Here is a 14,930-nt window from a genome sequence, read left to right as displayed (position 1 = left end):
TAAAAAAAAGTTACTTATCCCCCGGGAACCGGACATTTCTCGGGAATGAAGCTTATCCCATGTGTACTCCAGACTTTGTTTTATATCTGTACCAAATTTCAATAAGATATGTTGAACCGTTGCAGAATGATTAAGTAAACATAAAAAACTGAATTAATGAATCCCACGGGAACCGTAACTATTCCCGGGATAAAAAGTAGCCTATGTGTTCTTCCAGACTATGCTCTAAACCTGTGCCAAATTTCATGGGGATCCGTTCATCCGTCTATCCATCCATCCATCTAAACTTTCGCATTTATAATATTTATTTATTTTATTTATTTATTTAATATTAGTAAGATTTGTATGCTAATGTGATTTTTATGTATTAAGATTAAAGTTAAGTGGACGTTATTTAGTGCGTTATAATGTTTTTTTCTCTAATCTTTATGGAGGTTCTTTTTCGAGTGGTCGCTATCAAGTTTTGCAAACGTATTGGGTATTTTATCGTATTATGAATAAGTGATGGGATATTAAAGATAAAAATGAGTAAAATAACAATGTTTTGATTACTTTATATTATTAGTATTTTTATTTTATTTAAAACTTGGTGTTCCCGTGTGACTTTTTCCGCATAAAATTATGAAAAAAATATTTTATTGTTTACATATGTCAAAAATATCAAATGCAAATGTCAAAATGACATGACATTACAAACCTTTGCAATTTTGCATCCTTCTTGTTGGCAGCAACTTGTGGTCTCTTTCTCACATTAGGGTTTTTATGCAAAATATTTACCCCCTAATGGTGTGAAAACATATAGCCTAAAGCGTGACGTAAGTGTAGGGCTTTTTATTAAAGAATTATTCAGAAATATGCTGTAAATGCTGACATCTTAGGCAACAAAGAAGTGTGTGTTTACGCTTTATTATATTAGTATAGAATAGATTTACTGAATTTCATAGGATTCAGAAATGGTGGTCTGATGTACCTTACTCATATAATATCGAATGCGTGATAAAATGCATTAAAATATAGCGACGGATATGTTTTTTAATATGTTAAAAGACAATGTTATTTTTAAAACAACATTTTTGTAACTGTCTACCAATCTTGCCTATCACCTGTACATTGTATTCTTCTCTCTGTTTTTTCAAAGGGAAATGAAAGAGAAATTTACATACAGACATTTCGACAGCCGAAACCAACTCCTAAATATTTTTACAGGTGTGTTAACAACGCGCGTTCAAAAATACTATTGTAATCGCACTAGACATCTTCAATTTAAAATCAAACAAATCATGATTAATAATAATATTTTAAACTAACTGTTGCCCGCGACTTCGTACACGATAAAAGCCTATAATATGCCCGTCTATGTCAGCTATCCTTCAGTGAAAGTCCGAAGATTACCCGAAACAAACACGGCTTGCGGTCAGACAGACAGACAATAAATTTTCAAATTCGATTTTCGTTAACTGCAATGCAAATATGTCATCTTTCCGAAATCTCGAATTTTTCTTTTCATGTTACAAACAGACACTCCAATTTTAATATACATGTATAGATGTGACAGTTTCAATAAATGTACTACCGATCCAAGGCAGGTAAAGGGAACTTGATTAAATTTGGCACACATATAAGAGACCTAGTAATAATATAATAATAATAATAACTTTTATTTCAAGCGTACAATCAGCTCATAAACTTGTTAGTAAGTTTCTTAAATTTTGTTAGTGACAAAACAGAATAGATACATTTTTTTTACACTTAAAAATTCAGAGAACAGAGTGCACTTTAGACAGCTGTTAATAATAATAATAATATAATAATAATACACATTTAATCAGTTCCAAAAACAAACTGCAACACAATACAACAATACACTTGAACAAAAAAAATACAAACGAGAAAAACGAAAACCAATCATTAACAATCAAATCAGTTAAGGTATCGACAGTCAGTCCTGCAGACTCTCATGTGGAGAATGATATTGGAGCTGTTGATATTGGAGAATTATATATCAATTACTGGTACACTTACCTTAGGTTGGAAGATAAAGGCGAGTTACCTTTTTTTTGATTCCGCAATGATGTGGGCAAAAGAACGTGTATGTGACGATGCAGGAGACGCACATGTGGGGGAAATATCCTCTTTATGTGCGTATCCTCCTTCGTCGATCAAGGGTAGGAAATGAATCCGCTATTGGGAATGTATATGCAGCGGTCGCTTTGCCATTTCGGTGGATGCAGGTGGCCGCTTGCTCGTTTGCCAGCTTATGTTATAAAAAAAATGAGCATAAATCGAAATTTAAATAACATACACAAAATACAACCTAATAAGAAAACAAAATAAGAAAATCCCAGACTCGATATATAAAACGGTTAAAGACCGTAATATAATCTAAGCTATCGAAGCTTTAGGTCAATATTTGATAGTCTAGTCTAGACAAACGTCGCGACAACTTGCACCATAAATGGTTGGGGGGTTAAAACCCCACCCTCCCCCCATGAACTAGAAAACAGATAACAATTAAAACTTAGGTCTTGTTTCATATTTAACTACGGTGTAGAGACTAAAATCGCTATTCAATAAATTAAATCGATTTCTTGAAAATCAATACGACAAATGGAAATCTGTGATCTCTATCTACCCTTTTTAATTACAAGCTTGAGTCATAAATATCATCAACCAACCAACTTTCATTGAGTTCCAATCAGCCGTTTAGGTTACAAACTTTAACAAACATAACTAAACTTTCGTATTTATAAATAGTTACTAGCTTTCGCCTGCGACTCCGTCCGCGTGGAATAAAAAAAGTGAGTAGCTTATGTATTCTTCCAGACTATCATCTACATCTGTACCAAATTTTATCCAAATCCATTCAGCCGTTTAGCCTACAAACTCCAACAAACATCCATCCATCTAAACTTTCGCATTTATAATATTACTCGTAATATGATTAGTAAGATTATCAGCCTTTATATTAAAAAAATATAAAAGCTATGCTACAATTGCGTTAAAAATGAAGATACCAGTTTTTTATAACAGTAACACGATTATTTACTTAAAATAAACGTTACTGCAATATACACCGTATTTTATAGCTTTTAAGACTATTGTCGCTTAACTGTGTAATCGAAATGTAGGAACAAACGGTTAATTGCTAATAGTATTACAATGACACTAACAGAATAAGGACATGTTCAAACTAAATTGAACCTACGAGAGTTTCGTGAATCAAGATTTTATGGTAATCGTATTAAATGAATGTAATGCAGATTTGGTTAATTTTGAACGCTCTATTTTAATGGTATCATAAAAACTTATTATAACAATAACTTCGTATAATGGATACATAAATAGCAAATCTTATAGAAATAGAAATAGATATAATTTTATTGAAAAATAACAGATTAACAATTAACAACAGTTATAACCAATTAAAAAATAAATACAAATTGTGGTTAAAATACGATTAATCTGGTGATGCCTACACTAGGCAAGGCAGGCATTGCCTGTATTGCCTAGTGTAGGCATCACCAGAATGCCTATCACAATTATGTTACAAATGCGAAAGTTTAGATGGATAGATGTTTGTTAGCTTGTAGCCTACACTGCTGAACGGATTTCGATGAAATCTGGTACAGATTTAGAGGATAGTCTGGAAGAACACATAGACTACTCACTTTTATTTTTTTAATCCCACGAGGACGGAGTCGCGGGCGAAAGCTAGATAATATTATGAATGCGAAAGTTTGTTAAAGATGGATGTATGCTTGTCAGCTTGCAGTCTAAACGGCTAATAGGATATCGATGAAATTTGGCATAGATTTAGAGGATAGTCTGGTAGGACACTTAGGCTTACTTTTGTTTATTTTGTGATTATTTGGGATACGAAAGTAAGTAAAAGAGAGACCTGAGAGAGGCCCGTTTAGACAACCGCCCAGGGCACTGGACCAGGGGTCTAATCAATATGGGGCGCACCAGTATTTACATTATGCGTAATTCGTTCATGAACGTAGAACAGAGCAGATTTTATATCTCAAATAAAATTGAGCTTTATACAGTTGGCAGTAAGTTTTATTTTACTTTTCACGTCTTTTGTTATCAAGAGCTAAAGTTAAAAAATGTGGAAAGTGAAATTAAACCTTATTTCAATTGAATAGAATTCAATTTGATTTGCGATAAAATCAGCTCTACGTTACGGTTATGTAGTCCTTCAAATTCATAGTTGAAGTTCTCGTCATATGCAATTTATTTTTAAATTATTTGTTTTCAATAGCCTTGTTATATTTAAATCCAAGCGGGACCTGTATATTTGAAATATTCGATACCCAAACAATTGGGTCACGAATTCTGTTACGAAGTAATGACGTCACCGATCAATGAATGTTATTTATTGTATTACTATCTTTCGCCAGCGACACCGTCCGCGAAGAATGAAAAAAAAACAAAAGTAGCCTATGCGTTCTTCCATACTATCCTCTACATCTATGCCAAATTTCATAGCTATCCGTTCAGCCGTTTAGGCTACAAACTTTAACAAACATCCATCCATCTGATCTTTCGTATTTATAATATTAGTATGAAGTATGATAACCCAGTTACGAATATTTTGTACACGAAGATATTTATATCACATTTTGTGTTATAGAATTTATAGTTTTTTGTGCATAGTACCTATAAAAAAGGTATATATTTCAAATCCCTTATACTTTATTCTCCTTTCGCGATTCGAGAACTTTCTGGAAACTTCTCGACAAACTTGCCCAAGAGGATTACAGTCGGAGGTGTGTACGCTTTCACTAATAAATCCGTGTGATCCGAGCCAATACGACGCTATTCCGTATTCACGATTGTACAACTCGAGCGGGAAATCTCTTGAAAAACTTTCACATTGAAGTGAATAGTTTTATGCCTGTTTTAGCTACATTGATTGCATCTGACTTTAGTTCATTCTTTTTTATGAGAAAGCTATCTATCTATACGCAATGTGATAAAGAGGAAAGATTTTTTTTATTTATTTTTGTATGTATTGGCATAACTCAACTACTACTTGGCTGATTTAAAATAATTGTTTACCATTTAAAAGGTATGTTACGATTGAGTAACATATTTTTTACCTTTTTTAATTCCATGCAGACGAAGTCGCTAGCATCAGCTAGTGTATATTTTATGTTTTATTTCTCTAGTAACGAAATGTGAACCACGTTGACGTGACCTTGAGAACAGATTTACTACCGCACTAGCTTTTGTCTGTCTGTCTGCAAGCCGAGTTGTTCCGGACAATCTGCGAAACGACTGGGCCGATTACGACTGGACTTTCACTAAAAGGTAGATGACATAGACGGGCATGTGTGCTTTTTTATATTTTTTATCTTATGTTGCAGGCAACAGCCAGTATCAAATAATTGTGTTTTTTAATAAATAAATGCAAATGTATACGAATAAAAGATAATTGGAAATACATATTTATTTACGTTCCCAGTCTAATACATTGCATAAGTTTGCCGTATAATATATCACTAGGGAATTGCTGCGACGTGAATTGTTAGCAATTCCGATACGCTTCGGTCTCGAGAGGTTATTATTTGTCATGGTTCGTAGGTTGCATTTGTTTTGCAAACTTTTACAAGTCATATTAATTTTCGTATTTTGTTTGCGAATATACTATACTAGTTTTCACCCGGGACTTCTTTCGCGTGGAAATTTAAAAAAGTGACTATGGCTTTTTCTAGAGTATCCTCTACGTCTATACAAAATTCATCGCGATCCGTTCTGCCGTTAAGGCTACAAACTCTAACTAAACTTTCGTTTTTATGATTATTTTAGACAAGCTGTTGCGTGATTTTGTCCACGTCTAATTTAAATATATATCCTAGATAACGAAGCTTTCTAATGGTGAAATAATATTTGAAAATGTCCAGTAGTTTTTGAGTTATTTCAACACATACGAAGATACAAATCTTTCCTCCTTATATCAAGTATAGAAGTATATTTATAGATTAGGAAAGCGTCATATAGAACACGTTTTAATTATCAGTGTAAAAGTTTTCAGACTAAACGGCTAAACGGATCACGACGAAATTGGCATAGACGTAGATATAATCTGTGAGAACACATAGACGACTAATTAAGATTTTTTAAATTCCGCGCGTACGGAGTCACGGGTGAAATCTGTATATCATAATGGAATCTTACATACAAATATGACAACACCGCTGTAAACACTGTAAAATTGATCATAATTCATCCTTGCATCTTAATTTCAATCTTAATTAAACGACAAACTGTATTGTTTCAGATGAACAATGAGTTAGAAGGAGTAATATGAGTTCAGAGGACGACAGCGCTCCGTGACGTCATGGCGGTGGCATTCGTCATACTCGCGCTCCTCGCTCAAGCTGTGAGTAAACTCGTGTACATTAAAGTTTGATAAATTATGTCATGAAATTGGATTAAGGTTGTCGCACATTCCTCCAGTTACCCGCCCGACACTGCTCCGTTTGTGAATCAATCCATTACTGTGGATTATTTCGGATTTCATAATTTTCATTTAATTTTTGAATATCGTTTTGTACGTACAAAGAAATTTAATAACGTAAAAGGCATTAAATATCTGTACGGTTATTATAATGTTGTATAGATTCGAAATAAAAATTATCTATAACTCATTACCAAGCAAAAAATGACATTCAAAATGTCAGATAAAAATTATGAATTTTAGACCACATTGTGACGATGCGTAAGGTAACAGCTGCGGTAAACGCAAGACGAATGCGGGGTGATCGAGGAGTGAAGAAATGCGCGACAACCTTTAGCCCCCCTTAGTGTCCAAATAAAATAACCACCCACAATGCGGTACATAGTTTTACCCCAGTATCGTTAATCGTTGGTGGAATTTTAACCCAGTATCGTTAATCGTTAGTGGAGTTTTACCCCAGTATCGTTAATCGTTGGTGGAGTTTTACCCCAGTATCGTTAATCGTTAGTGGAGTTTTACCCCAGTATCGTTAATCGTTGGTGGAGTTTTACCCCAGTATCGTTAATCGTTTGTAGTTTTACCCCAGTATCGTTAATCGTTAGTGGATATATTTAATGTAAATACACTAAATTAAAATTTAAGTTACCATTGTATCATTCTGAAGTTTGGATTTTAGTTTCATTACCTCGATGTCAATATACTCGAGTTCTAATATTAAGATTTTATTATTAGCGTGGATTATCACAGAGGTTTATTTATAGAAAGTCATATTGTATCACACTTTTAATTATAGAAGAAACAGAGATAAGAATACATTTGTACTGTTACCAGTGTAAACCCAATCTTGAATGGTTTACAAATAGATTTCTATTTAATTACACTTGTATGGAAAATTTTCTTCATTTTCTCTCATTTATATTAATAAAACAAAAATAAACAGAAGTCATTTGTTTATTTGGATCACTCAACGCAAACGTACGCGAGTCATAGCGAAATATTGTTAAAGTTTACTAATTTGTTTTGTTATTAATATTAATTTAATAATGAGAACAATCTAGAATAAAGTTAAGGGCTATTTATAGATGTTTTTAGATTTCCTTTATCAGTATTTAACTAGTAGTGTACATATAACAGATTACAATGTATTGTGTATTCTTCTTCCTACTTCTTAGGAAGGACGACCCTGAATAACATTTTTAATGGCCGACTCTCTGCCTCCCTCTCGTTCTAACATGTTTCGTCAGAAACTCTTTGATGCAATCTTTTTTTCTTTATTACAAACTAGCTGTTTCTCACGAATTCGCCCGCACGAAATTTAAAATTGAAACCTATGTTACACAAAGATAAATTACCTTTCTAATGGTGAAAGAATTTATAAAATCGGCCCAATAGTTTTTAAGTTATTTTAATACATACAAAAATATAAATATTTCTTTATAACATTAGTATAGATATAAAAATAATAACATTACTAGTCACTTTAATAAAATCTTTTGATAAAAACTAACTAAATAAATGGTAATCGTAATTCTTAAGTACAGTCAGCTACTTAAATATGTATTCATTTACAAAACATCAGAAATATATATACCTTTTCAATTGCCAATACGTTTGTACGTCGTAACTATGCTTCCGAACTACATGACAAATGTATGAACATTTTTTTGAAACCGATAGCGTACACTAGTTTCTAGTTATATAAATGTGTTCGTATGCAGGTGACTGTACATTAACAATAAAGTCCCTTATACAAGGTAATATCCAAAACGTATACAAAGCATTTCTAGAACGTAATTACAAAATATTATGCTCATTTCAGCTCGTGTGGGATTTCACGCCCGCAAATGTTTGCCGGCTTCAAGCTCGAGGTTCGCTGATGCGAATTCTTGCTGAATTATTACTTATTATTGTAATATAATATTGCAGAATATGATACAGTTATTTAAAAAGTTATATCAGGTATTAAAAATAAATAAAGAAATAAGAAAATAGGTAAATAAGGAGTAAATGGTTAGAGTGGTGGCATGTTATGAGAAGGGATGAATCGCATGTAACAAGACAGACATAAGTTATGAATGTGTATGGGTACAGCGGTAGTGGTAGACATGGAAAGAGACGGATGGATTGCGTGAAAGGTGACATGATAAAGAAGGGAGTGATGACTGAGATGACGGATGATAGAGTGCTTTGGAGGACGAAAACCCGGCGCGCCGACCCTACAGGAGTAAGATAATGCAGGGGAGATGATATCAGGTTTTCCACGACTGAATGAAAATCATACTATTATTATAAATGCGAAAGTTTAGATGGATGAATGTTTCTTAGATTTGTAGAATAAACGGATCTCGTAAAATTTGGCATAGACGTTGGGGATAGTCGGGCAGAACACAAAGGGTACTCATTTTTGTTTTTTTAATTTCCACGCGGACGGAGTCGTATGTAATATTTTAAATTTCACGCGGTCAAAGTCCTGAAAAACAGGTCTCTTATAAAAAAAGTTAGTTCTTATTTGATTTACCCTGGAAGTGATAAATCTATACGAATTAAATAAAAAACACAAACATCACAACTGTTATTCTAAAATGTATAAAATCAAAAAGCGGAACAGACTCAAATTACTCGGAATCCTTTAGCAAACACTTCGCTAAACGAATTCCGTGCAATAAATCAACATTTGCCCGATAATTCTGCAACTCAGTGAACACGCCGGAGGCTAAAGAAAAAAACAAACGCCAATTGAGAAAACGAAGACGTATCGTTCGAGTTTACTTTGATTTAAATCTATTAATAACATTGTTTTGTTTGTACAAACTGTCTTATTTATTGACTAGCTGATGCTCGCGACTTCGTATTTCATTTATTGACTATGTTACTTACTAATAACGTAGCTTTTTAATGATGATGGAATATTTGAATTCGGCCGAGTAATTTTTCAGTTGTTTCAATTCATACAAAAATCCAAAAATCCAAACTTTCCCCTTTATAATATCAGTATAGACTAGCGATCTGCCCAGGTTTGGTCTGGTTGGCAAAAATGTGTCTCTTATCTTTTATGTCATGTCAACCTTTCTCATTGATTGAATATTGCAATAGCGAGGATAACATTATTTGTTTTCTAATGGTAAAAGATTTTTTAAAATAAAAAATCAAATCATTCCTCTTTATTTATTTTTACACTAGCTATTCCCGTGTGGTTTCATCTGCATGAAACTATGAAAATTTTATTTCTTTGTCTACATTTGTCAAATTATCAATTTAAAATGTCAAAATGACATGACATGATGACAAGCCTGGGTAATCTTACTGCCTTGATGTTGACAGCAACTTATAGTCTCTTTCCCCCATTAGGATTTTTATCCAAAATATTTACCCCTAATTTTAATGGCGTGAATAAATATAGCCTATAGCGTGACGTAAGTGTAGGGCTTTTTAAAAAAAGGATTATTCAAAAATATGGTGTAATTGTTGACATCTTAGGCAACAAAGAAGTGTGTGTTTACGCTTTATTATAATAGTATAGATTATTAAGTGACAAACGAGCAAGCAGCCACCTGAATCCGCCGAAATGGCGAAGCGACTACCCATAGACATCTCTAATTGTAGATGCGTTACCTTCCCTTAAACGAGTTCTCTTTATAATTCCTCTTTATAATCTTACTAATATTACAAAGTCGTAAGTTTAGACAGAGGGATGGATGTTAGAATGTATCCTCCAGAACTGCTTAATCACATTGAAATTTGAAACGGATGTAGAACATAGTATGGAAGGACACTAAGTTTTTTAGACAGCATTTACTAAGTTTTTTATTGCAGAGTCGGGGACAAAAGCTTGTATTAATATAGATATAAATCAGTAAACTTAAAATCTACATTTTTATGAGTAGTACTAAGAAGATTCATGTAAAAATAATTTTGTAGGAAGCAGTGCAGTTGGCGTTTATTCTAGAATATTCTTTCCCGATCTAGTATGAAAGAAATCTAATCAACTCACTAACTAAACGAGATATTGTTTAACATCCTGATTGGATTTTATCCAATAATCTTTTTATATAAAGTGTATGCAGATTACTTGAAGATTGAAAATAAACTTTATTCACAAGAGATTAGAACTGATAATACATTTTGTATTATTTTGTAATTACTAGAATATTCTGTTAGTGTCGTTTTAACAATAGTAAAATCTTGTCTTAGTAAACCAGACTGTATTTACAAAGTATTATGTTTTTAATTATTCTATCAGTCAAATGGTTATTTTTTTTTATATAATAACGTGACAAACGAGCAAGGGGCCTCCTGAATCCATCGAAATGGAAAGCTACCGCTGTCCATAAACATTCGCAATTGCAGATGTTGCCTATAATTTATTGACGGAGGAGGAGACGCACGTATAGAGGACATTTGCCCTTCCTATGCGTCTTCCCACCGTCAAATCCATTTTTCCTTCCCATCCTTTCCTCTAAGAAGGTGGTGGAAAGGGAAAGGGACTAAAATTAGGCCTCCAGCACCACACTCGTCATACGAAACGCGAAATTGCTTCCACTTTACGCCTGTTTTCTGTGTGGCCGTGGTATTACACCGGGCGAGCCGGCCCATTCGTGCTAAGATGTTAAAGCGGGCTCTACCACTGTTAATTAAAAGAAAATAATGTAAAGCGGTTAAACTTATTATGAACCTGCGGTTTTAATAATATATATATATTATCTTTATTAATTACGGAGCCCATAAGTACAGCGAAAAAAGGCTTCGAAAGGTAACTCAACACTATATAACACGTCAAACAAATATAAAATCTATCTATTTCTTTACTTACAATACTCGTATAGTGAGAAAAGAAATTGAATTTATATGCGTATTGTAATAACTCAAAAACTACTGGACCGATTTAAAAAATTCTTTCACCTATAAATAGCTACGTTATAACTAAGTAACATAGGCTTATTAAAAATTCCGCGCGGACAAAGACGCGAGCAACAGCTAGTAAATTATGAATAACAGTTTCACTCTATCAAGAAACAGGTAACCGATACTTTTTGGTACAGATGGTACAGTAATTATGAACATAATTCACACTAACATTATTCCGTTTCCATAGTATTTACTAAACATGTTACATGAACACGAGTAGGTAATAAAACGAGCCAATTTATTACTAATGCAAATTCCGATGTCAGCTACAAGCTACGTTCGCTTCGAGCCCTCTGCAAATTTGCGCAAAACGTTCCTAATGCAGGCTATACACGTCGGCAAAATCATACTTCATACAATATTATAAATGTGAAAGTTTAGATGGATGTTTGTAAGAGTTTGTAGCCTAAATTGCTGAACGGATCTCAATTAAATTTGGCATAGATGTAGAGGATAGTCTGGCAACACATAGGCTACTTGGTTTTGTTTTTTTTTACTACGCATACGAAGTCCCGGGTGAAAGCTAGTAGTACGATATTTTCTCAATTATACTGGTCATTTAATTTTTAGTAGTTATATAGTTAATTGTAAATTTACATTTAGAAATGACACCAAAGTATAACTTTTACGTGGTATTTAAGTTATATTCTGTACATTTTGAATAACATATAATAAATATTAGTCATATTTAATACAGTATTCTCCACAGAAACTGAGGTCTCGCTGTTTTGCTCTCGTGTGTAACCTGCATAACACTTGCATTCGCAGGAGCGCGTAATTTCTGATTATTACCTAACTGCCACCAATGTGTTTTGCATATATTTTGTAATATAAAGAGATTTAACAATAATTTCTTTACAATAGCTTTAAAACACATTTTTAAATAACCATTGGACTATTTAAATTAGTTTTCTTTCTTTTTAGTTCAGTGAAGTAATTCAAACCTCTTAATATATACTAAACATTTCCAAAATATTAATTTATCTCTATCTTTTATATCTATTCATATAATAAAATTGGAGTGTATGTTTGTGATATAAAAAAATCCATTTCGGGAAGATGATGTATTTACGTTGCTGATAAAAAAATCACATTTAATTTTGTCTGTCTGTCCATAAGCTGCGTTTGTTCCGGGTAATCTCCGAAACGGCTGCGCCGATTTCGATCGGATTTTCACTGAAGAGTAGCTAACATAGATATTATATGATACTTTTTTACGTTAATATTGCATCGACGAAGTCGCACGCAACAGCTAGTGAAATATAAATAAATAAACGCATTTTTAATCTCAAATGTTCGGAAAATTCAACCCATTCCAACTCATACAACACGAGTTATGAAATAAGTTTCAAACTAGTTTTAGAAACATCGAGTTCTGTTATAATTTGTATTCAAAATAATGTTATTTATATGAATTTGAAGCAAATATTACTATTAGATTTAACAAGTTACGTCACATCACATCACCAGCTCACTATACGGCCCTACCGAGGGGCTCAGAGCCTACCCTAATATGGAGTGACTAGGCCATAGTCAACCACGCTGGCCAAGTGCGGGTTGGTTGACTTCACACATATCTTTGAATTTCTTCGCCGATAGTGCAGGCATCACGATGTTTTCCTTCACCGTAAGAACGTCGGGTAAATTATGTACATATGGAAATTCGAAAAATCGAAAATCACATTGGTACATGGCGGGATTCGAACCCAAGACCTGCAGATTACAAGTCAAGTGTTCAAACCACTGAGCCACCGACGCTCTTAATAAATTTAACGAGTATCTATAGTTTACTATCCTGCTGCGACTTTGCTCGGAACTATGATCTAAATCTATGCAAAATTGGAGCCGTTTAAGAATATGTACGTTGTTACAAGTATCCATCAGAACTTTTCCATTTATAATGTAAGAAGTAAAATTAGTAAAATCCGATTACTTATTACTTGGTAAATATTATTCATTTTATTTATAACATGAGGTGGCAAACGAGCAAGCGGCCACCTGAATTCGCCAAAATGGCGAAGCAACCGCTGCCCATAGACATCCGCAGCTGCAGATGCATTGTCCACCCTTATCCGACAGAGGAGAAGACGCACATAAAGAGGATATCTCCCCTTCCTATGTATCTCCTCCTCTGCCAAATCCACTTACCCCTCCCATCCTCTCCTTATAAGAAAAGGGTCCGCTAAATCCACTTACCCCTCCCATCCTCTCCTTATAAGAAAAGGGTGGTAAAGAGAAAGGGACTTAAATTAGGCATCCGACACCATGGAATGACACCAGGCAGACGAAACATGGAAATGCTTCCATTACACGTCTGTCTTCTGTGTGGTCGTGGTATTACTGGGGGCGTGCCGGCCTATTCGTGCTAAGATGTTAAAGCGGGCACTACCACTGTAAAATTATATCAATCATACTCTTTCTACTACATTTATATGTATGGTTGGATGGATGTTAGAAGGTAACCTCAGAATGGATTAAGATATTTGTCACAGAGATATTGTAACTTGTTTAAAATCTAATATTTCGCGTATAAGTAAACTTTCGCATCTATAAATAAAATCTATCCTATTATAATAAAGCGTAAATACACACTACTTTGTGGCGTAGAATGTATTTTTTTAATAAATCACAATATATTTTTGAATAATTATTTCTTTAATAAAAAGCCCTACATTTACGAAACGCTTTTTGCTATATATTTTCACGCTATTAAACTTAGGAGTAAATAAATTGGAAAATAAACATTAATGTAGGAAAGGGACCACAAACTACAAGCAGCCAACATTAAGGAGGCAAGGTCGCCATCTTCTTCTTCTTCTTTTAATGTTTAGTGGACCCCATCGTTATTGGTTTGTCATCATGTCATGTCATTTTGACATTTGCAATTAAGATTTTGACGCATGTAAATAATAAAATTAAAATTTTCACAATTGAATGCGAATGAAGTCGCACAGGAACAGCTAGTATTATAATAAAAAATATAAAAGATACACAATGTATTTTTAAGGGTTACGTTAAAAGCATTTTTTAATATTCTCTCGCGTAAAGTTCGAATGGCAGAGGTTAACGTTTTTCACCATTTCTACAATATAACAGACGAACTTTTTCATGAATTCCTATTGTGCTCTAAAATTAAAATTAATAACATTTTTAGAATTCACTTTGCTATATTTTGATATAAACAGTACCATACGAGGTAAATTATTATTTCGTTAAAAATAAAATACTCGATCTTACTATGAAAAGAGATCGACAAACATCAGTGATTCCCAAAGTGTTCCATTTAATCCTCCTGGGGTTCACAGAAGACCTAGGGTTCACGATCATTGGAAGCAAAAGTGGGGGTCCATCTGATTGAACACTGAAGTCACGTTAGCTGCGCTCGTAAGAACTACCAAGATGTAATAAATTTAAAAACTAACAAAGTACATATTAAACATTTCATTTTAAAAAAATTAAACCGGAAACAAAACTTCGAAAGGGGTCTTCGAGGAAAAATGTTTAGGAACCACAGGTTAAAATTAGAGATAAATAATTTGAGTAAAAAAACGATAGTTAT

At 33.5% G+C, this 14,930-nt stretch overlaps 1 long non-coding RNA gene across 1 annotated transcript in view; it reads left to right on the top strand.

Annotated features, from left to right (window-relative positions):
• LOC106103265 overlaps nucleotides 1-14,930 on the top strand; it is a 195,421-nt gene that overhangs the window by 158,213 nt on the left and 22,278 nt on the right. Inside the window, exon 4 of the long non-coding RNA XR_001225615.1 lies at nucleotides 6,287-6,388. This is a non-coding gene — a long non-coding RNA (uncharacterized LOC106103265). The remainder of the gene's footprint in view (nucleotides 1-6,286; nucleotides 6,389-14,930) is intronic.

This window comes from Papilio polytes, unplaced genomic scaffold (genome assembly GCF_000836215.1).
Source record: "Papilio polytes unplaced genomic scaffold, Ppol_1.0 DF823835.1, whole genome shotgun sequence".
NCBI classification, from domain to species: Eukaryota; Metazoa; Arthropoda; class Insecta; order Lepidoptera; family Papilionidae; genus Papilio; species Papilio polytes.
Note: the sequence above shows the minus strand (reverse complement) of the source record. Positions and strands in the feature narration are given on the sequence as shown.